The sequence below is a fragment of the Herpailurus yagouaroundi genome, unplaced genomic scaffold (assembly GCF_014898765.1).
Source record: "Herpailurus yagouaroundi ecotype Mexico unplaced genomic scaffold, PumYag 250, whole genome shotgun sequence".
Lineage (NCBI taxonomy): Eukaryota > Metazoa > Chordata > Mammalia > Carnivora > Felidae > Herpailurus > Herpailurus yagouaroundi.
In genome coordinates this window covers 7,170,483-7,192,096 of record NW_024412467.1, presented here as the reverse complement: position 1 = coordinate 7,192,096, position 21,614 = coordinate 7,170,483, and the positions used below count along the sequence as shown (strand labels likewise).

The window sequence follows — 21,614 nt, the reverse complement described above, 5'->3', positions numbered from 1 at the left end:
GCTATATCATAAACCAGAGCAATCTGCAGTGTTTGCACTGATACCATAATGCCACCGCTGCACTCAGAATGTTTATAGTAGTACTCAAAATCTGATTTCCTGTATATGTTTCCATTGCTCAGAAAGTTTTAATGCTTTAAATTTCTTGTGGTTCAGTATTATTGTTTCCAGTCCTCTGTAGACATTTTTCATCTTGCCTTTTAACTTCTTACAATATGAGTAGTGGTGGTTTTAAAGTCTATGTACGAAAACTCCATTATCTGGATCACCTGTGGGTCTATTTCTCTTGTCTATTTTTCTTCTGGATTTTGGTGGCATCTTGTCACCTTGTTTGCCTGGTTATTATTGCTCACCAGACACTGTATATGGAAATTGTCAAGAGACTCTGAACGATGCTACATTCCTCCAGAGACAACATGCATATGCTTTTCCCAGACAGCTAGGTTAAGAGCACTAGGAACCTCTACACATCATCTGAAATTGGGCTTCTGTTCACTGTTGTTTCTGGGTATAGCCCTTCTGGGTCCAAACTGACTGCCTAAGGTGTTTACCAAGATCCTCCTCCTTGGCAAACTGTGACCTCCAATTTTTGGTCTCCCACCTCCATGAATCTGTGAAAGCTTTCTCGGTTTGTATCATCTCAGCCACAGACTTCAGAATCACCAGTTACCTTGGGGTGCCTGGGTGGCTCAGTCGGTTAAGCGTTCGACTTTGGCTCAGGTCATGATCTCATGGTCTGTGAGTTCGAGCCCCACATCAGGCTCTGTGCTGGCAGCTCAGAGCCTGGAGCCTGTTTTGGACTCCGTGTGTGTGTCTCTCTCTGCCCCTCCCCCATTCTCTCTCTCTCTCTAAAATAAATAGACATTAAAAAAAAAAGAAAAGAAAAAGGAAAGAATCCCCAATTACCTTTAGGGAAAAGGAGACCCAGATACCAGGTGCACCTCTATGGACTTTCACACTCTGTTAGATCTTGACCTCACAGTTCTTCATGCCTGGCTGGTTCTGCAATGATGTTAGATTTGTAATTTTTGTATTACTTAGTCTGGCTTCTCTAGCTGCTCTTGGTGGGAAGATAGGTCCAAAACAACCTAGTCTGTTAACCAGACAGTGTCAGTTGTGTTTTTAAATTAATTTATTATCAATATAAAAATGCACTTTCCAGTAAAAATTAAAGTATTTGGCTTCTCATAAAAATATAAAAGTTATAGTAAACTGACCCAGGTTTCCTGCATGTTAGCAATCTGCTGATCAGAGTAAGGGCTGTCACTTTGAGATGGATCAGGCATGATTCTAGTTCACAAGGCTTTCCGACAGCCTAGTTTATTACACCGGTCACCATTGTTCATTTCTGCTACTTGCCTGGCCCCTAACGACATTTACTTTTGTGACCCCTACCTCCAGTGACTGTTTATAGTTTTGCAACAGGGATACAAAAAGGCTAAATCAAGTTCCTTTCCCAGAAAATTAGCACCCAGCAGCAACAGATATTTTGCTTACCCCCACTGATAACCCTCAGAACTAAAGAAATTTCTGTCCACAGAATATAGTTGAGGTAAATCACCAACATCATTTTTGTAATGTATTCTGCAACAAGTTTGCATCCATAAACATCTCTTTCTTACTTACTAACTCACAACTTTTGATTCTCTCAGTCATGACCACGCAATTCTAATCTATATCAATTGCTTAAAGACTTACAATTTGTCCTTTAATTGAGTCTCATTTTCTTGGTTCCTCAATTTAGCTAATTAAATGTTTGTGCATGGAATTTTGCAAAAATTAATTTGGGTGATAGTGAATGTCCAGTTTGGGAGGAAAGGCCAACTTTCTCGTGCATTCTATCCACGACTGGCAGGTATTCACTCTGTCTCTCACCCATCAAATACATTTGAGCAGGCACCCTATGCCAGGCACTGTCCTAAATACTGAAGATGCCACGGTGAATAAGACACAGGTCCTGAACCAGAGAAGCTCATGGAGTAGGAAGACAGACGTAAAAAAAAAAAACAAAAAAAAACAATCTTTGCAACACTCCATGATGAATATTATAATTTGAGTTGGGAACAAAGAGCGGTGGGAGGGACTAGGTACGTCTGAAGAGTAGGAAGAAAAAATAAAAGGCTTCACAGAGGAAGTAGCATTTCAATCTGCCCTTAAAATGATGATTTAGGTGTTAGGTAGAGAAGAGCAAGGAGGTCTTTATGGTTTCTTGTGTAAACTGTACTCCCCCAAAGCTCCCTCTGGTTTCCCTGCCTCAAATTCTTTCCTCTAGCTGATCCACTCTCTGTGCTGATCTTTCCAAAGCAAAATCTGATCATTGGTTTCCCATCCTCTCCACAATTAATTCAGACCCTTCAACTGATATCCAAGGCCATTGTCATTTTGAGCCCTCTCCCCTACATCCAGTCACGCTTCCATGTCATTTGCATGTGTTTTCCTCTGTCCCATGCATGGCTTCTACGCTTCCTTCCACAGTACTCTAAAAATACCTCTCTTGGCACCTGCCCACTGTGCAGTAAAGCCTGATTATCTGATCTGGGTTCCTTTTTTTTTTTTTTTAACGTTTATTTATTATTGAGAGACAGAGAGAGCCAGAGCATGAGCATGGGAGGGGCAGAGAGAGGAGGAGACACGGAATCCGAAGCAGGCTCCAGGCTCTGAGCTGTCAGCACAGAGCCTGACACGGGCCTCGAACTCACAAATTGTGAGATCATGACCTGAGTCGAAGTCAGATTCTTAACCGACTGAGCCACCCAGGCGACCCTGATCTGGGTTCACTTAAAAGACCGAGAGGTCTATATAGCTCAGTTCAGCGCTTAGTGCAGAGATGTTCCCAATATCTATTGGGGGTGAATGAATGAATCAAAAGGAACATCGTGATGCTTACCATAGCTAGAGGTGAAGGGAGAATAGATAAATTGGAAGGAAATGAAATACACAAAGTACTACCTATGTAAAAAAGATGATTATATCTCAGAGTATTATATACACATATTCCTTTAGATGATACTGCTACATCTCTGAGATACTATTCTTCAGTTAAATCCAGGAGTGTACCCTAGCAAATAGCTGTTTCAATATTTCGACTTAAAAGAATCTTCATTAAGTTCTGATAATAAAGGAAAATACCAGATGACCTGACAGTAACATCACCAATATAAATGGCTTGAAATAAAACATAATGATAGTTATATCCTTGAAGTCAAGGTTTTTCCCAGGCTTCCATCTGTGCTATTTCTATTTACTCTTCCTGATTCCAAATCTCGGTCACTGTCCATTAGGTCTGAGGTCTTTATAGCTCTAACTCTGGTCCCAATTTTCCTCAAAAGTTGGAGTTTTAGACACAATTTGGTATCTTGGATCAGATCCGGGGAAAGAAAAAAGAACATTACTGAAAACCCTGGTGAAATCCAAAAGAAGTCTGTAGTTAATAGTAATATAACAAGATTAAGTTATTAATCATCACAGAGGCACCACGGTTTTGTAAGATGTTAGCACCTGGGGAAACTGAGTAGAGGCTACACAGGAACCTTCTGTTCTATCTTTCCAACTTTCTGTACACCTGAAACTATTCCAAGTAAAAAGTTGATGTTTTTTAAAAAAAAAAAAAAGTTGGAGTGTTATAAGAATTATGTTCAGAGCATACCTACCAACTACAGAGAGATCAAATTCACTCAGAGTTTGACCCATGATCTAATCCTGCAAATGTGCTATGTCTTAGCTCCCCCACCCCTAAAATGCAGGGTGCTGATGGCTTCCTTTACAAACATCCTCTCTTTGCCTTCCAAACTGACCAGATTTTATATTTGTATTTGCTTGTTTGTTTTTAGTTTTTATTTAAATCCTAGTTAGTCAACATACAGTGTGATATTTGTTTCCAGATATACAGTATGGTGATTCAACACTTCCATACGATACTTGGCATTCATCACAAGTACCCTCCTTCATACCCATCACCCGTTGTATTTGTATCCTCGGGAAAATTCACGTGTCTTGTTTTTTATGCTTCTTGTCTTCACCTAGAACTGGTATTCCCAGGATCCCTCATTAAACTAGAAATGTCACTGGGAAGTAAGCCATATTCTTTTAATAATAACACTAAATGAAGGACAGCAAAAAATATAAAACATTTACGGTAGAAATTCTTTGGCAGTGTATTTCTTTTTCTTTTTTTTCTTTTCTTCTTTTTTTGTACCAGTAATTCATGTTTCATGTTGTGGAATTCACGTTGTGAAAAATTCAGAGAGTAAAGACAATGCATTATTTTGTTTTTATTGTTATAAATGAATACTTAATTTGATAAATAAGGGGAAAAGGAAACATTCAATGTATTGTCATTATGTGGCATTTAAGGTGACTGTGGAAACAGAACGAAATGCTGAATTATGTTATGATAAGCAGATGTTTCTAGGGAACGTCAGGTAAACAATACACATCTTAACATAGCAGGAAGCATGTTTTACCAGGTTACTCCCGTGGTTTGCGCCTATACAAATACAATCTGCATAATTGAGAACCAACATTTTAAACATCCAGTGACTTGACAACTCAGATAATTAGCAAAACTGGTTGTATAATCTGCATTGCAGAGAAGCTAAGTTTAATAATAAAGTTAGTGGGGCGGCTGGGTGACTCAATCGGTTAAGTGTCTGACTTCGGCTCAGGTCATGATCTCATGGTCCATGAGTTCGAGCCCCACCTTGGGCTCTGTGCTGACAGCTCAGATCCTGGAGCCTGCTTCAGATTTTGTGTCTCCCTCTCTCTCTCTCTCTCTGCCATCCCCCGCCCCTCCATCCCCACTTATACTTTCTCTCTCTCTCTCAAAAATAAATTTAAACAAATTTTAAACGTAATAAAATTAGTAAATGATCCATTCTTCCAAAGATCACAAGCCAGTAAAGGGGCCTCTTCTCCCCAAAGCCACCAAGAAGATCACTCTTCCCCAGAATTCGGGAAAATATCATGCTCATATATGTGGTTCTCAAATCCACAGGCAAAAAGGATCAAAGAGAGGAGGGACTAGAGGGATGACCCAAATGGGAAGAATTTTGTTTGACCCCTACAAAGCAAATGGACAAGTGAGGAGACCAGACCCATAACCAGAGTTTTGGGGTGGCTCTCAGAGCTGTTTCCTGCCCACAGTCAGGGAAGTATAAAAATACAGGTGACCTCACAGAACACCTGGCAAACACCTGATGAGGCTAGACAGAGCTGAAAGGAGGGTGACAGATAAAAGGTGTTCTAAATAACAGACCTCAGTGTCACGTGTGCTGGCTGCAGAGGGTGCCCGAGGTGCCCTGGGCCTGCCACAGAGAGCTGTGCCAAACTGAGGAGAGAATGTATCCATTAATCCACAGGCACTCCATTAGAGCTCATTCATTCATCTCGTGTATCCTATTTACAAGGAAATCCAGGGATACATTGAAATGATGAGTAAGAACGAGAGAGAAAGTTTTTTTCTTTCAGAGATTAAAACAAATATCTTTCTACAATGCCTTCTACCAGTTGGAAAGTAGGCTCTTTGGAGAGCTGCATCAACCCATCAAATCACTGAAAACAGAGAACAAAAGTCTCTTCTTGGAAGGAGTTGCTACACGGTACCCTCACAGACTAAATTTAGAAGCAGGTGGTAATTTTTTTTTTTTATGCAAACGCATATGTTTCCGTGTGAATACATCAAATTAAGAAGGTTTCCTTTTTTCTGTGCTTGCTGTCCCAGGGTACAAAGGATAACCTGGACGATGAGGTAGATAAAATAGCTCCCATTTCTAGTGGGTTTTTCCCTTGTGAGATTTCTTCCAGTCTGTACCAAATTAACAGCATTTGACCTGCCTAAAGCACTCCCTGCTCTTTGAAATTACTTCTTCCTTTGACTCCCCTTTCCAGTGGCCACTCTTCTCACACTGTTTTCTACCCCTTTCTCATCTCCCCAACCTTTGAACACTGATACAAAACATGATCCTTGGACCGGCCCTCTCTAGCTACACTCTCTCCCCAGAAGATGGCGTCCAGTCTTGGCTTACACACCCTTGACGTGAAGACAATCACTCCCAAATTTACGTCACCAGCACAAACATTTCCCTTGAACTCCACATTTAGATATTCAATTACCTACCCAACAGTGCAATTTGGATGTTTAGCAGTTATTTCAGTTGAAGATGCACAGAACTAAACTGTTCTTACCCCAACCCAGCTTCTCACATGGAGTTCTCCACCAATAAATGTCACCTCCATCCTTCCAGTTGTTAACATCACAAACTACAGAAGTTTTTCACTTCTCTTTCTTCTCACAACCCACATTCATGCCATAGGCCAATACCTCAGGCCAAAGTTTCAAAATACTATATCTAATTATTTCTCACCACCTCTGCTGAATCAACCTGGTCAAAGCCTGGATTATAACAGCAGCTTTCTGCCTACCTGTCCTTTTATCCTATAGAATGGTGTCAACACAGAAGCCACAGGCTCTCCACCATGTTTCTCAATATCCCCTTGACCACTACTTAAAAATTAGCTTGAAGGCAGGGGCACCTGGGTGGCTCAGTCTGTTAAGCGTCTGACTTTGGCTCAGGTCATGATCTCACGGTTCATGGGTTTGAGCCCTGCATCATCCGGCTCTGTGCTGACAGCTCAGAGCCTGGAGCCTGCTTTGGATTCTGTGTGGACTCCCTCTCTCTCTCTGCCTCTCCCCCAACTCACACTCTGTCTGTCTGTCTGTCTCTCTCTCATTAATAAACATTAAAAAAAAATTTTTTTTTAATTAGCTTGAAGGCTTTGCTATTATTCTTCAGGAAGGTAAGTCACGATGGCTCGCAACCTAACTCTTTTTGGAAACTACACCCCCAAATGAACAAATTAATTAATTATCACAAGCATGGAATGCTGGGGTTGCACAGAACCTTAGGGATCAAGCTGTTCTAGCCTCTCATTGCACGGACAGACCGGGAAGTAAAGGCAAAAAGATCAGATGAGCTTGGCCCCGTTGGCGGTACAGCTAGGACTGAGGTTTACTGTACTGGCCTTATCACTTCTCCAGAGCCGGCAATCCAGGAATTTTTCAGAATATCTTGCAAATTGTAAATCACAGCCCCCTCCCCAATTAGCTGAGTTTTTTCTTGTTTGCTATATGTATTTAATGTACAGCCATTTGATGAGTTTGGTGATAAGTGAACATCCATGAAACCATCATCACAATCTATGTCATAAACATATTTATCGCTTCCAAAAACTTCCTCCTCCTTCTTTTTTTTTTTAATTTTTTTTTCAACGTTTATTTATTTTTGGGACAGAGAGAGACAGAGCATGAACGGGGGAGGGGCAGAGAGAGAGGGAGACCCAGAATCGGAAACAGGCTCCAGGCTCTGAGCCATCAGCCCAGAGCCCGACGCGGGGCTCGAACTCACGGACCGTGAGATCGTGACCTGGCTGAAGTCGGACGCTTAACCGACTGCGCCACCCAGGCGCCCCAATCCTCCTCCTTCTTTATTATTACTATTTAGTGGTAGTAGCAGTATGTGTGTGCGTGATAAGAACACTTTACGTAACGTTTTTCCTCTTAGTGAATTTTTAACTACACAATGCATTGTTGACCACAGGTACTATGCTTTACTTCTATCTGCAGATCTCTAGAATTCATTCATCTTGCCTAACCGACACTTTGCGCCCTCCGAATCTATCTTCAGTTAACTTATAATTACAGAAGTTACATAGTTCAGCTTTAGGAAAGGATGCCGCGTGTAACTTCGGTTTTAAAATAAATACTAGAGTCAGTAACATGTTTTTCAGGACTTATAGTCTTGTTGAACTTTGAGATCTTTTGGGAAGTGAGCTCGTGTTGTTCTCACCAAACTCTGTGAAGCATTTTCATTGTCCGAAAAAGGGCTCCACCCTCCCCTTCGCTGGCTGCAATAAACGGGAATGTCAACGTTGCCACGGTGGTTACTCTGTACTGGGAGTTCTGCAAAGGGAAACTTGGCTGGGTAAATGCTACTCCTTTCACTCCTGAGAGTCTATATTTGGAGAACCAGTTCACCCTGCTCATGTTGGTTTTGTTTTTTTTTTATAGTTATTTTTTTAACATTTCACCCCCATGGTTAATGCCTGGCTTAATTCTAAACTTGAATGCACATGAATGCTAGTATTTACATGGTTCGTATTCCAATATCTGAAAATGAATACATAGGATATTGACATGGTTATAGATGCAGATTATCAATGTCTTTGATTCACCTTTTTTTTTCTCTTTTAAAGTTTTCTCTTTTAAAGTTCCTAATCTACATTTACTCTGTTGAGTAAAAACTAGTTTTACTCAGTCTTTCATTTTGAGATACCTCTCAGAACTGTAAGATTTAATGATATATCTACATGTGATGCCATTTCATAGTGCCTAGTGCATAGTCACAGTTCAGTAAATGCTGTCATGTCATCATTGACATCCGTCTCCACTTTGTTCCCTCTCCAGTTTATTTCCGTTCATAGTGTGTCAACTCCTTGAAATTTCTGAACATCTAACTCTCGAAAAATTCTGTCTTGAATCATTTATCTTTACCTACAGGCGTGAGGACATCTCATATGTATGGTGTGTTTTTTTAAATTTATTATTATACTCACTGTTGATTAGACCAATATTTTTCAAAATGTGGTCCTTGAATCACTGCATTTGAATCACCTGAAGCTGGATAAGGTAGGGATGGTTCTCAGATATCTGTATTTAAAGAAAGTATGCAGGAGACCGTTCTGGACACCAACTTTTAGGAACAGAGTTAGTCTTTTAATCCCTCCCATGTTTCATCGATGCCATCACTTTTGCCAATAATTTTTAAGATAGTGAAAGAGGGATTGATCTTACCTCATCCTTAAAGTAACCCATATTTGCAGAGTATAATTCTCTAGAACTTACTGATAGGAATGAAATACATATTATGATTATAAAGATTTAAATCTCCACAGGAGTAGGGGTACCTGGGTGGCTCAGTTGGTTAAGTATCCAACTCTTGATTTCAGTTCAAGTCACGATCCCACAGTTCAAGAGTTCAAGACCTGCGTCAGGCTATGCGCTGATAGTGCAGAGCCTGCTTGAGATTCTCTCTCTCTTTCTCTGCCTCTCTCTCTCTCTCAAAAATAAATAAACATTTAAACAAAACTTTAGCTCCGGTCATGATCTCGCGGTTCGTGAGTTCGAGCCCCACACTGGGCTCACTACTGTCAGCCTGTCAGCACAGAGCCCACTCTAGATCCTCTCTTCCCCTCTCTCTGCCCCTCTCCCACTTGTGCTCTCCCAAAAGTAACTAAATAAGAAAGAAAGAAAGAAAGAAAGAAAGAAAGAAAGAAAGAGAAACTTGAAATCTCCAGAGGAGATAGAAGGACCTAGTGCAAATTGGTAGGTAATGAATGAATGATAATACAATGGATTCAAGCCTCCTCAGGTTTGAATCCTTTGGTACTTGAGGAGATGAATGAGTGAATGCGTGCTTTGCCCTAAACTGTGACCTCCGAGTGACATCGTTCTGGGGAAACTGGCTATTTATTTCCCTGCTTTAATTAGAAGATGATGGGGCGCCTGGGTGGCGCAGCCGGTTAAGCATCCGACTTCAGCCAGGTCACGATCTCGCGGTCTGTGAGTTCGAGCCCCGCGTGGGGCTCTGGGCTGATGGCTCGGAGCCTGGAGCCTGTTTCCGATTCTGTGTCTCCCTCTCTCTCTGCCCCTCCCCCGTTCATGCTCTGTCTCTCTCTGTCCCAAAAATAAATAAACGTTGAAAAAAAAAATTTTTTTTAAATAATTAGAAGATGAGTCCAATGATGTGCTGTGGTATATGAGGTGAGTTGTTGCATATTGTATCCAACTATAGACTCTACTAAAAGAAGTTGATAAAAATGGGGAAGATAACCAGGATTTATCTGTGCAATAGGACTGTGGAGTAATGAGACTAGTTTTCTTCGATGACTTATGGAAATCAGAACTGATAATATAGACTCATACTTTGTGTTTCAAAAATATATCCACTACGTGAATATAAAAGTCTTCCAAGTTACAGATGAGACTCTGGGACTAGATGGTAATGTACAAGGCAAGCACCAAACAAATAGGATGTTTTGAAATAAGTGCTGTATCTCTTGCAAGATGAGGTATTTCTGTTATTGGCATAAGCCAGATACCTTCATCATCAAGGTACCTGTTTATCTCTTTGCTGCCTGTACTGAAGTGAGTGGTATTAGGTAGGCATTGAAGTGAAGACCAGTGAAGCATTTTACTAAAACTATAATTGCAAAGCTAACTGGAGATTTCAAATGAAGAAGGAACAGCATGCACAATGATAGAAGAATGCCAGGGAATCACAGACATTTATATTTGGAAGGGACCTAGATAGATACTTTCCACTGCAACCTTCCACCCAGATCATTATATTCTGCTTTAAATATGTGAATACAGGGAACATTCTATGTGTTTATCTAGTAAATATTTGTATCATATGCTAGCGACTCTGATTACAATAGCTCATTGGTTCAAAATACCACCTGTAATATTTTTTTGCCTCCTTGTATTTACTTTCCTAAATGTCAGACCTGGATTCTTGCCCCGCCTCTCAGATTTTAGTTTCTCCGTGATCTTTGAAAAGTTTGCTCTTAGAAATTTATTTGCTCTGTTAGTGCTCAGATACCTCCCAGTCACTAATCCAAATTCTTCTGCTGGCTGTAAAATAGCCTTTAGTTAGCATGTTACAATCATTGGTAGAAATAGAAAAATTAAATGTCCGAGAGGAAAAACCATTTTGTTTTAGAGGTGTGATTTTATTCATGCTAAGGGACTGAGAACTAACAGGGAGACCTTCAGCCAATTTCCCTCCTCTGCCATACTGGATCCCACTAGCAAGCTGATTTAGAAATGGTCTCTTGTGGGGCGCCTGGGTGGCTTGGTCGGTTAAGCATCCGACTTCCGCTCAGGTCATGATCTCACGGACCGTGAGTTCGAGCCCCGCGTCGGGCTCTGTGCTGACAGCTCAGAGCCTGGAGCCTGTTTCAGACTCTGTGTCTCCCTCTCTCTCTGCCCCTCCCCTGTTCATGCTCTGTCTCTCTCTGTCTCAAAAATAAATAAACGTTAAAAAAAAAAAATTAAAAAAAAAAAAAAAGAAATGGTCTCTTGTACATGCTCCATGGGCCTACCCACCTCTAAAATCTGAAAAGGTACTGACAAGAACTGAAGAGATACAGCTGTGGCCAACACTTCTTCACATTTTTTGAAACAATTTAAGTTTGATCAGGACGTAAAACAGATAACACTGTTTTTTTGTTTTGTTTTTTTTTAGGTTACCCAAGTCATAAGGAAGGAAGAGATCCCTTGTTACGCCTGCTGTAAAGACCTTAGTGCCACCATTTTAGTAGAGTGATAACCGCTCTTCCTCAGTTCCGCAGGACAGATGTGAAGATGCATCTGGAGCCTGATGGCTCAGCAAATATACTAAGGCGGGATGAAAAAGAGTGCTGCGCTATTGCTGTTTTGTGTCCTCTCAGAAATTAAATAATGGAATTCTGACCACCCGGGTTATAAAACTGCTGTCTCATCAAGTTAAAACATTAATCATATTACGTTGAGAAAATAAAGAATCATTTTTGTACTAAAATCACTTCTATTCCAAGACAAAATTTGCCAAAATAAACAATTACGTTGGTGGCATTGTTATAATAGCCATTTCTAAACTCATATTGTTGAATGGGACCCTTACACCTACTTGAGTTACATAGTCCTGTGCTTGGTTGTTCAATAAAATGAATGAATGCCTGAATCTCCAAAAAGAAACTTGATAAAAATGTTTTTTTTCTCTATTTACTTATTCCTTGTTTACATTTTAACCAATGGGACAAGCAGTTTGTCTTCTGCTACCAGGTTACAGTAGGATGCTCACTGCAGACTTCAAAAGAAGACTGGTTTGACCTGGAGGAATAGAAGGCTTTGGGTCAACATGGGTGAATAGAATGATTAGGTGGTGTGCAGAGGGGACATCAACTTCATCGTCACTCTTTGTAGCTGCGTTTAAGTTTGGGGGGTAGGAGGTGATAGAGTAAGAAAACAAAGAGTTGAAAGGAAGGGATGAGAGGCTCAGCCTAGAACGGAACCCTGAGTAGAGAGAGAACCAGCGGTAATAGAAGTACTGACATGATTTGACTCATGGTGCTCATAATTCCAGTGCTCACCCCTGCGGACCACATGCTCTACTTTCTACCCACCTCCCTCCCTGGAGAAATACCCAGCAAAGGCATAATTCAAAGTTTTAGCTGCTTTCCTAAAGCTTTTTGCTAAGTAAACTAGAACCTTCCTGGGATGTCAGCTGACCCAGTGATCTCTGTGGTCTCTGAAAAGCGGATCCACCATTACTTGGCTCCAACCCTACCTCTTCCCATTTCGACAAGCCAGGCCCTCCTGAGTATGTGCAAAATCTGCCGGTCACTCTAGAGCAGCTCTTCATTAGGATGTCACCCTAGGAGACTGTGCCAGCCCACCTGAGGGGCCACTTGAGCACTTCTATATGAATAAATCTCTCTACCGACCCATAAAAAGTAGCCAAAGGAGGAACTGGCCCTGCCTTAAGACGCTTTTGGCAGCTGAAGATCCAATCCAACATAGCCTGAAGAGAACTGCACCGTAGCATGCCGACAGATGCAATCTGCCATGTATTGTGGAGTTGAAATAAGGGTGTCAGATGTGATGAGAAATCACAGACCGAAGTTGGAAACAATAAGCGTATTTATAATAGTTTGTCAAAGAAGTTGTGGCATAGCCACATAATAGAATACTATGCGACCACAAAAATGATGACCAAGACAAGTAACTATGGGTAGGAAACTACACCCGTGCCATAGAAAGTGAAATTTAGATTTCCATGAAGTGCATATTGCACGTTAAAAATCTTGGCTCAAGAAATAATATCCGTATTCGTGGGGAAATATGCACAATGAAATATCAATGGTGGTTATTTCTAGGCATGGGTTATTTTCGTCTTTATGGTTTTCTGCAGTTTCTGAATTATACCGCGATCTTTATATCCTTGATTATAAAATGGGAAACCAGTAAAGTTGCTTTGAAATAATTATAGTGGGGGAATTCATGACAGATGGCTTCGTGGATGCGAAAGCCATATTGTACCAAGTCCTATGATGCTTTTTGAAAGAATTGGCGGCTGTAGATCGGAAGAAAAGAAAACGAAAAATGGTGTCAATGGGAAGACTAGGATGAGATGAGAAAAGAAAGTCGAGTGGAATGTAAAGCAGGGAAAGTTGAGTGTTTGAACAGTAGCAGAAAGAACGGCAAAGGAAGACCCTCGCTTTTCACCCTTCCGAGCTTCTGCACCTGCTGTTGCCTCCACCTGGAAAGCCTTTGCCACTGATGAAGTCATCTTTCAGGATCCAGCTCAAGTAACTCTTCCTCTTCCAAGTTTCCTTTGCCTCAGGCTCTGGTTTTGGCCTCCAGTGTGGCCCATAAACAGGCCTGAACTATCACACAGAATGCGTTGTATTTCATTAATTAATTTTTAATTTGCTTAAGCCATTATGTCAACAGCAAGCTCCATGAGGGCAAGAGACTTATGTATCTTAAACACGGTCTCGTCATAGAACAAATGTATGATACGTGCTTTGTAGTCTTGACCCGAGTCGACTTGAATCGAAACAGTTTTGGTGAAAGATTAGTTGACAAAGAGCCTCAAAAATAAGGCTGAAGAGTTAGGTTTTATTTAATGCATGATATAGAAATGTTAAGCATGCATCTCTTTGGGATATTCGGATGCTTTTCCTAGAAGCTGGATGAAACGAAAGCATTCCTGTTCTTCCAACCATGTTCACCAGAGATCCAGAGCTGGCTGCTCTGGGAAGACTGTTGATGGACAATGTGAGTAGCCGCCAAACTTTCCCATTTAATAATCTGCTAAAGGGTGAACTCATTTTATGTAGTACAAGTTGCAGATCCCTGATAAAGACAGAACAGTGGGTTGATGACCAATGTTAAAGCATTTTCAACAAGCCACTTGGATATCATACAACTTCACAACTCCAATCTTCTTCCCCAAAGCCTCAAAGATGATATAGGTAGCATTATTACGATGTCACAGTCGCTGTCTTAATTTTCCTGATAAGTCTTACCCATTTTTAGAACAGAAGGCAAACAAGGATGATCATACATTGATGGTGACCTAATTAACAAGATGTTTTTAAAATGGTAAATATGGTTCCCTCGGACCAACTAGCATTATGTAATTTTTTTTTAACGTTTATTTATTTTTGAAAGAGACAGAGCATGAGCAGAGGAGGGGCAGAGAGAGAGAGAGAAAGAGACAGAATCCAAAGCAGGCTCCAGGCTCTGACCTGTCAGCCCAGAGCCCCATGCGGGGCTTGAACCCACAGACTGCGAGATCATGACCTGAGCGGAAGTCAGACGCTCAATTGACTGAGCCACCCAGGTGCCCCTATTATGTAATGTTTTATCAAGTTTTTAGATTATTCTGTCAAAGAGACTTTTATCAAAAAGTATTTCATTAAGGCTTTTAGTCTTTAAAGATTATAAATATCATTTAGTTCTATTCAAGGGAAAATAGTTCTAACTATAATCCCTCCCAAAGGGATGGTTTTGTTTGAACTGGACTATTTTCACATAGGGCTACCAAAGTTGATAAACTTCAGAGTTAACTCAGTCCCTTGTTCCTTTAATGGTGCATCTTTAATTCCTCTAGTGTTTTGTGGCACATATTTTGCTAACAGAAAAATGTACTAGTTCAATTATTTCATATGCAAGTGAGTTTTCATACTGTTTTGTCTACATTCCGGGGCCATTTTTCAATGCAGGTATATAGTTCATGGACATCGTGAGCCATCCAACGACAATGACAACTGTGTGAGATCTGCAAAAAATGTCTCAAAAATTCCTCTTTGGGGAAAAAAATGCAACTGTTTCTTGAACATTGTGTCCGTTCTTAGGAATGGTGACCTAGATATCAACATCCTAAGCAAAGGCAGATTTACCGTGACGGGCTCATGTCCAGCATTCAGATCGAAGACGTGAAGCAAAGTACCGTTTAGTGAGTGTTTTTAAGTAATTGAAATACAGTTAAGTGTGCTTTTTCTATACCAGGGGATTGTTTTGCATTCACTGGCAGAGAAAGGGAAATGTAGCTGAAAGACGTCATCAGTATACATCTGGCACCAGTTTGTGCTGTGAGTAGAACACATCTCAGTAGTGACTTCCCTTGTGGTATTACCTGCTCAAAGGATGTAGCAGACAGATACAATCAGTATTTATTGGGATGAATTTTAACTGATAAATACATACATACATACATACATACATACATACCATTCTTGTCTTGAATTTCTTTCCTAAAGATTGAACTAAAGCAAGAACTTGTTTTCTTTGGCATCTTTATAACCATTTTACCTATTCAAGCCCGTTCAATAATGGCACAGACGTCAATGGGCCCTGAGTATCTATGATACACAAGTCTACCGCCCCCTATGGTTTACTTCCTGCCTTTCTCCTGGGGCTTTCAATGCAGCTAATCCTGTCTCCATTCCCTAGAAAGGCCTCCTCTCGCCAGATGAGGAAGTTGAGGCTAAGAGACCGAGCCATAGGATTTTAGAGGCAAAAATAGGGTGCCAACTGAGATTTATTTTTATTCCCTGCTCTGGAAGTGAATGCATTTAATCCTGTTAGATTTGTTTATTTTCTTGAGACAGAAAGGGTGAAGAGGAGAAAACGGTAAGCCATCCTGAATATGGAAGGAGGAAGTTTCTTATCTTCCCCATCCAGCGTGTGTTTGCCCGAAGGCAGCTGCCACTGTGGAGCAACCAAGTCAGTAGAGGCTGGAGCTGGGGTGGAGCACAGAGATGAGAGTCCAGAACCCAGCTTTCATTTTTGCACAAGGCAAGTCTTTCAAATCATCAGGTCGAGAGCTCCTCCTCGGAGCCTCAAATCCATGCCACATGAGAACAATACAAATCAGGGAGGAGTGGATATGGTTTTAGCAGAGTCCATTTCCAGCAAGAGACTGAATATGTTAATGGATAACCATGAGAGCTGAAATATCAAATCGCACATGCCTCATGCCTGCTCTGGAGGGTATCTCACCAGCATTCGGTTAAGGCTGTGACCCCTGACAGCACTACGAGCCAGAAGTTAAGGGAGAGAGAGAGAGAGACAAAGAGGGAGAGAGAGAGACTACCAAATGTCTATTTACAGAAGTTAGAGAATGAAAGCTGGTGGATTCGTGGAAGAAGCTCTTCTAAGATCCAAGGGCTAATTTTAAAAATTAATACTTTTTAAAAGCTTTATGGAGATATAACTGTCATAAATGTAAAACCACATACGATACACTGAGAGATAGAGATATATAGATCACACAACTTGATACGTTTGACATCAGCGTTACCACCGTCTGGATAATAAACATACCCATTGTTCTTGTGCCCCTGCATGGCCCTTGGATATATTATGGATATATTATTTTATTTCTCTTGGATAGACGCCAAACAGAATTATAGTATGTTACGTGGTATGCGTATGTTTTTGTTTTTGTTTTCAGAAACTGCCAAACTGTTTTCCAAAGTGGCTTTTCTCATTTTACACTCCCACCAGCAATGCTGAGAATTCCAGGTGCTCTGGGTTCTCACCAACATTTAGTATGGTTAGTTTTTTTTTTACCGTTAGCTGTTCTGACAGGTGTGTGGTGATATCTCATAGTAGCTTTGAAGCATCCTCCAAATGACTGGTGATACTGAGCCTCTTTTCCTGTGCTCATTTGTCACATGTAGAACTTATTTAGTGGACTGTCTGCTCAAGTCTTTTGCCCACGTTTTAATTGGGTTTTTTCCTTCTTTACTACTGAGTTTTGAGAGACCTTTATATGTTCTCGGTATATGCTCTTTATATATTTTGGAAACAAGCCCCCCGCCGTTTTTTTTTTTTTTTTTTGAAGAAACTCACAAACTGATTTGAACAAGCATATGGAAATGCAACATATACCCAGAAAAGCCAAACAGCTTTGAAATGAAGAACAACGAAGCTGGAGAATCAGTCAATGAACGCTACATGACTTCACGCTACCTGATTTCAAGACTTATTATAAAGCTATAGGAACCGAGCAAGTGTGGTGTAAAAGCAGACAAACAGACCCAAGAAACAAAATTCAGGGGCCAGAAATAGAACCATACACGTACACAACCAATTGTTGACAAAGGTACAAAGCCGACCCAATGGAAAAAGGATTGTCTTTTCAACAAAGGGTGCTGGGTCTACCGGACATGCGTATGCAGCAATATTAACTTCAATCCACATCTCGAACTACATACGCAAATAACCAGAAAATGGATCACAGACCTAAACATAAAACCTAAAACCGGCACTTGGCTACGTAATTTGTGGGCCCAGTGCAAAATGAAAACACACGGGCCCCCCTGTTCAAAATTGCTGAGAATTTCAAGATGGTAACATCAAGGCATGAAACCAAGGGACCCTGGGACCCTTGGGACCCTGGGACCCTGTGTGGCTGCATAAGTTGTGTTCCATGAAACCAACTGGGCCTAAGAATTATAAAACATCTAGACAAAAACACAAGACAGAACCTTCCTTACCTTGGGTTATGCCAAGATTTCTTCGATTCAAAACCAAAAGAACAAATTGATAAAATGAACATCATCAAAATTAAAAACCTGTGCTCTCAAAAGATTGTTAAGCAAATGAAAAGACAAGCCACCGACTGGGAAATAATATTTACCAAAAATAATAATAAAGTTTAACACTAAGTGCCAGATCCTGTTCTAAGAATTACACACAAGTTTATAGAGAGAGATACAAGAACACTTCATAAAGTAGATACGGTTTTTATCCTCATCTCATACATGAGAGGCACAAGAGTTTAAAAATCCAGCTTAATGATATAAAACTAAACCAAGGAGCCAAAATTGGAGCCCAGGCGTTCTGACTTTTCAGCCCACGCTCTTTATATCTCCTAGGGTAAAAACAAATGATACCTGTTTCTTCCCAAAATCAGCTACTTTTTATTTCAACAGACTAGCTTTCAAAATTCCTGAAGTAGGCATTTTTGATGGCCACATCTGCTAGGCTATGTTCAATATATAATGTCCCCTTCTTATAATAAGCCTTTTCCAAGGCTGGGCGATTCGAAAGGTTATCAGTGTTTCCGGGACTGGTATTAGCTGTCCAAGGGTAGCAGAAGTAAGTCTGTAACAGTCAGTGCCAGATAAAGCAGCCTTGAGCCTGAACTGCCACACTGCCCAGTTTACTCTTTTGGAGCAAGGCACGGTCCTGCAGCAGAGGACGTACGGGTTCCTCATGCCTGGAAAAAAATGTATGTGCCTCCTTCAGTGACCATTTCCATCCTCAGAGGCAGCAAGGCATGGGAATGCTCGTGTTTATCTGTGTGTCTGAGCCCACCCACTGCTTCACCGCAAGCCATAGGGAAGAAGTATCAAGTCCTAAAAAGGCATTTGGACTGAATAGCACAATATGCTCCGATACCCTGGCTTCATGTAAACACAGGGCGATTGTGAATTCTAAGAGCCTGGGGGTTGCAGTTCAGCAAGGGTCTGATTAGCATCTAGAAAGCATCCCAAGAAAGGGCTGCAGAACTCTTTGTCTGAAGGAAGGGTGTGCACATGACTCTGGTCACCAGGGCTCCCCAGCAATTTTCCTCGGACTATTTCATTCCGGGATCCCTCAGAGGAACATTTTGGGAGCCTGTAGCACTTCCGTGGCAAAGGGCTCTTGGCTGGCCCGTCTTATTTTCGCAAGGGCAAGGGAAGCATTTTGATGTAAGAGTCGTGGGAAACAGAGTTTCCTTCTCCACGCGGTAGAAATAATGCAGCTTGCAAAGTTTCCCCCAAATCCCGTAATTGCTGAGTAAACTCTGGTTTGAACTACCAGTGACGGGAGTCTTTTATGACTTCAGCTTTGACGTCATGCCAGCGATGGTGTCTAAGAATCAAAAACATACATTGCTTCGCTCCTAGGACGGTCAGGTTTTGTAGGCCAAAAAGCACAGGATTGGATTCTTTTTTTTTTTTTTTTTCCATTGGAGAATGTTTTCCTAGCCTTTAATTGTTTAATATCTTCCAACCTTCAAAAACGAGGAACATAATAACTGCTTATGTCTATTCTGCTGGCAGGATTCGGGGGATCCCATTTTTCCTGGGTGTTCTTGATCATGTGGCCAGGGTACATTCCTTTGAACTGAGCCTCCACGGTAACCCCGGCTATTCTGACATGAAGCCAGCAACACAGCTACTCCAACAAAACCTGAAACTCTGACACTTGTTTGGCACTTGTCACACCCAGGGTATGGCTCCCTGAGATTTAGCAAAGTCCAGAGAGATGGATATGCTTGTTTCTTCGCGTCACAGATTAAAAACTTAAGCTTTAATCAACTTATGATCCGTAAAGTTTTGAAATGAGTGTGCCCTGGGTATATTAACAGAGTTTAGCTTTGCCAGAAAAAAAATCTGAGGTTTTAAATTTTCGAGCAGCTGGTAAATTCTAACAAACGGAGGCTCCGGGGTGGCTCAGTCGCTTGAGCATCCGACTTCGGCTCAGGTCATGGTCTCACAGTTTGTGAGTTCGAACCCCCGCAACAGGCTCTGTGCTGACAGCTCGGAGCCTGGAGCCTGCTTCGGATTCTGTGTCTCCCTCTCTCTCTGCCCCTCCCCTGATAGTGCTGTATCTCTCCCTCTCTCTCTCTCTCTCTCTCTCTCTCTCTCTTCCTCCTTCTCTCTCTCTCTTAGATAAACATTAAAAAATTAAAAAAAAAACTCTAACAAAGAAAAAAATATCAGTGGAACAAAAGCATTCATACATAATATCCCCTTACTATTATCATCTGTGCTGATATCACAAACTCCCACATAGTAGCTAACGCCCACTGGTGCTTCTTTGCCCACCTTTCTGTCTAAAATGACAATATTCTCTGTGTTTATTTACTTGAAGAATATGTAAAACTATGCCTGTATTTAGAAGAAAGTCTTCTTTGGGGTTTTACAATTCTTCTCTTGGCAAGTCTGTCTGTGGACCATGTAGGTAGGTATGCACATAAGTGAATGAGAATGTCCCTCGTTTTGACACAATTCTTAGAGGCAGTAATGTATAAGGATCATGGGAGAGGAGGGCTGTTGCATCTTCCTGTGAAACCAGCGTTAAATACTTACTCCTCATTTCATCAGGAAAAAGGAATGTGCTCTGGGGAAATAGTCATGCAATAGTTATAAAATACCCACGCGGCTAAACAAAATACCTACCTGCCTGATGCAGGTATTACAGTGCTGGGAGAGAGGGAAAGCTTCCTTGCAGAGGGTGGACAGGAAGAGGTAAGGTCCATAGTTCTTTCTCCTGACGATCTGTAAAAATGAAGGCACCAATCTATATCATGCACGCCAACGAAAATTCTTGAGCTGGCCCATCTTCTAGTGTGTCTAAAGGCGGGGGGTTTGCAGGCTGAAAACACTCAAAATTTATAACCCCATTGACCAGAGACTCTTTGAGCTCATGTCTCAACCGAAAGGCTCAATTTTGCCTTGATGCACACACACCAGGTCCTATCAAAGTTCATTGTGCAATTCTATTTGAACCTTTAAAGGACAGCTTTTCTATCAGACATCACAGAAACGTCCTTAATTAACAGACTTTTCTGCAGGGTGTGGTCCAAGCAGGACTCCAGGGACTAGAAGTGTGAATTTTAATGCTTTGCTGCAAAAGGAGGAGACTTTGGACATTCTTAGCATCTTATTTAAAGCGGGGTACTTAGACTAACACGTGGGGCTGTGTGTTAATGGCCTACATTAAGTTACAGGTATGAATTTTACATAAAACGGATTAATATTATATGTCATGGTGGAATTTTAAATACTCCGTGCCCATGCATTTTTAATATTTACGTGCCCTAATTTAATGCTCTCAGGCATTTGGATTTCTTGAGCCCACTTGTGCATCTAGACGGGTAAAAGAAAAACCTTCGGACGCTTTTTGTTTTCTTTGCATGTCCCTTCACCAAAAATCTGCGTTCGGCACTCTTTTCCTTTGTGTGTGTGTGTGTGCGTGCGTGTGTGTGGTTTTCCTTTTTCTTGCTAAGCTTTAACCTTTTTAAAAAGGAAAACGGAAAGGCTGCACATTCCACTCCATTCCATCATGATGGTTTCGGCGATTGTCAAAAGGCGAACAGTGAGCCTGAGAGGGAAAATACAGAGGAGAACGATCGTGCCTTCTCGAACGGCGTCCTTCTCAAGGCACTGGAATCCCCGGGCTGGAGTGCTGGGTGGCGGAGGGTCCCCGGTCAACGCGCTGCTGCGAGGGGTGGCAGGAGATGCTCTGGCAGGGCCCGGCGCCCCCTCCCCAGCAGCCCAGGCCGGGGGAGAGTGAATTCCAGCCGCACATTCCCGCAGTTCTTCCCGGGAACTTCTCCCTCTCTTTTCCCCTCCCTAGGGCGCACACCAGCCTGGCCCGACTCCCACTCAGCTCTCTTTTCTCAGAACCCCGACCCACGGCGTTGACGGAATGGAGTGCCCTTCCCATTGGCCCGAGCGTCGTTCCCTGAGGTGGCACCGTCCGCCCGATTGGTTGGCCACTCCCG

The 21,614-nt window shown here is 41.6% G+C and overlaps 1 long non-coding RNA gene across 1 annotated transcript in view; it reads right to left on the bottom strand.

Annotated features, from left to right (window-relative positions):
- LOC121020298 (uncharacterized) overlaps positions 1-21,235 on the bottom strand; it is a 45,638-nt gene extending 24,403 nt beyond the window's left edge. The window contains exons 1-2 of the long non-coding RNA XR_005786055.1: positions 21,124-21,235; positions 20,287-20,385 (exon numbers count right to left, since the gene is read on the bottom strand). This is a non-coding gene — a long non-coding RNA (uncharacterized LOC121020298). The remainder of the gene's footprint in view (positions 1-20,286; positions 20,386-21,123) is intronic.
- Between the last annotated feature and the right edge of the window lie 379 nt (positions 21,236-21,614).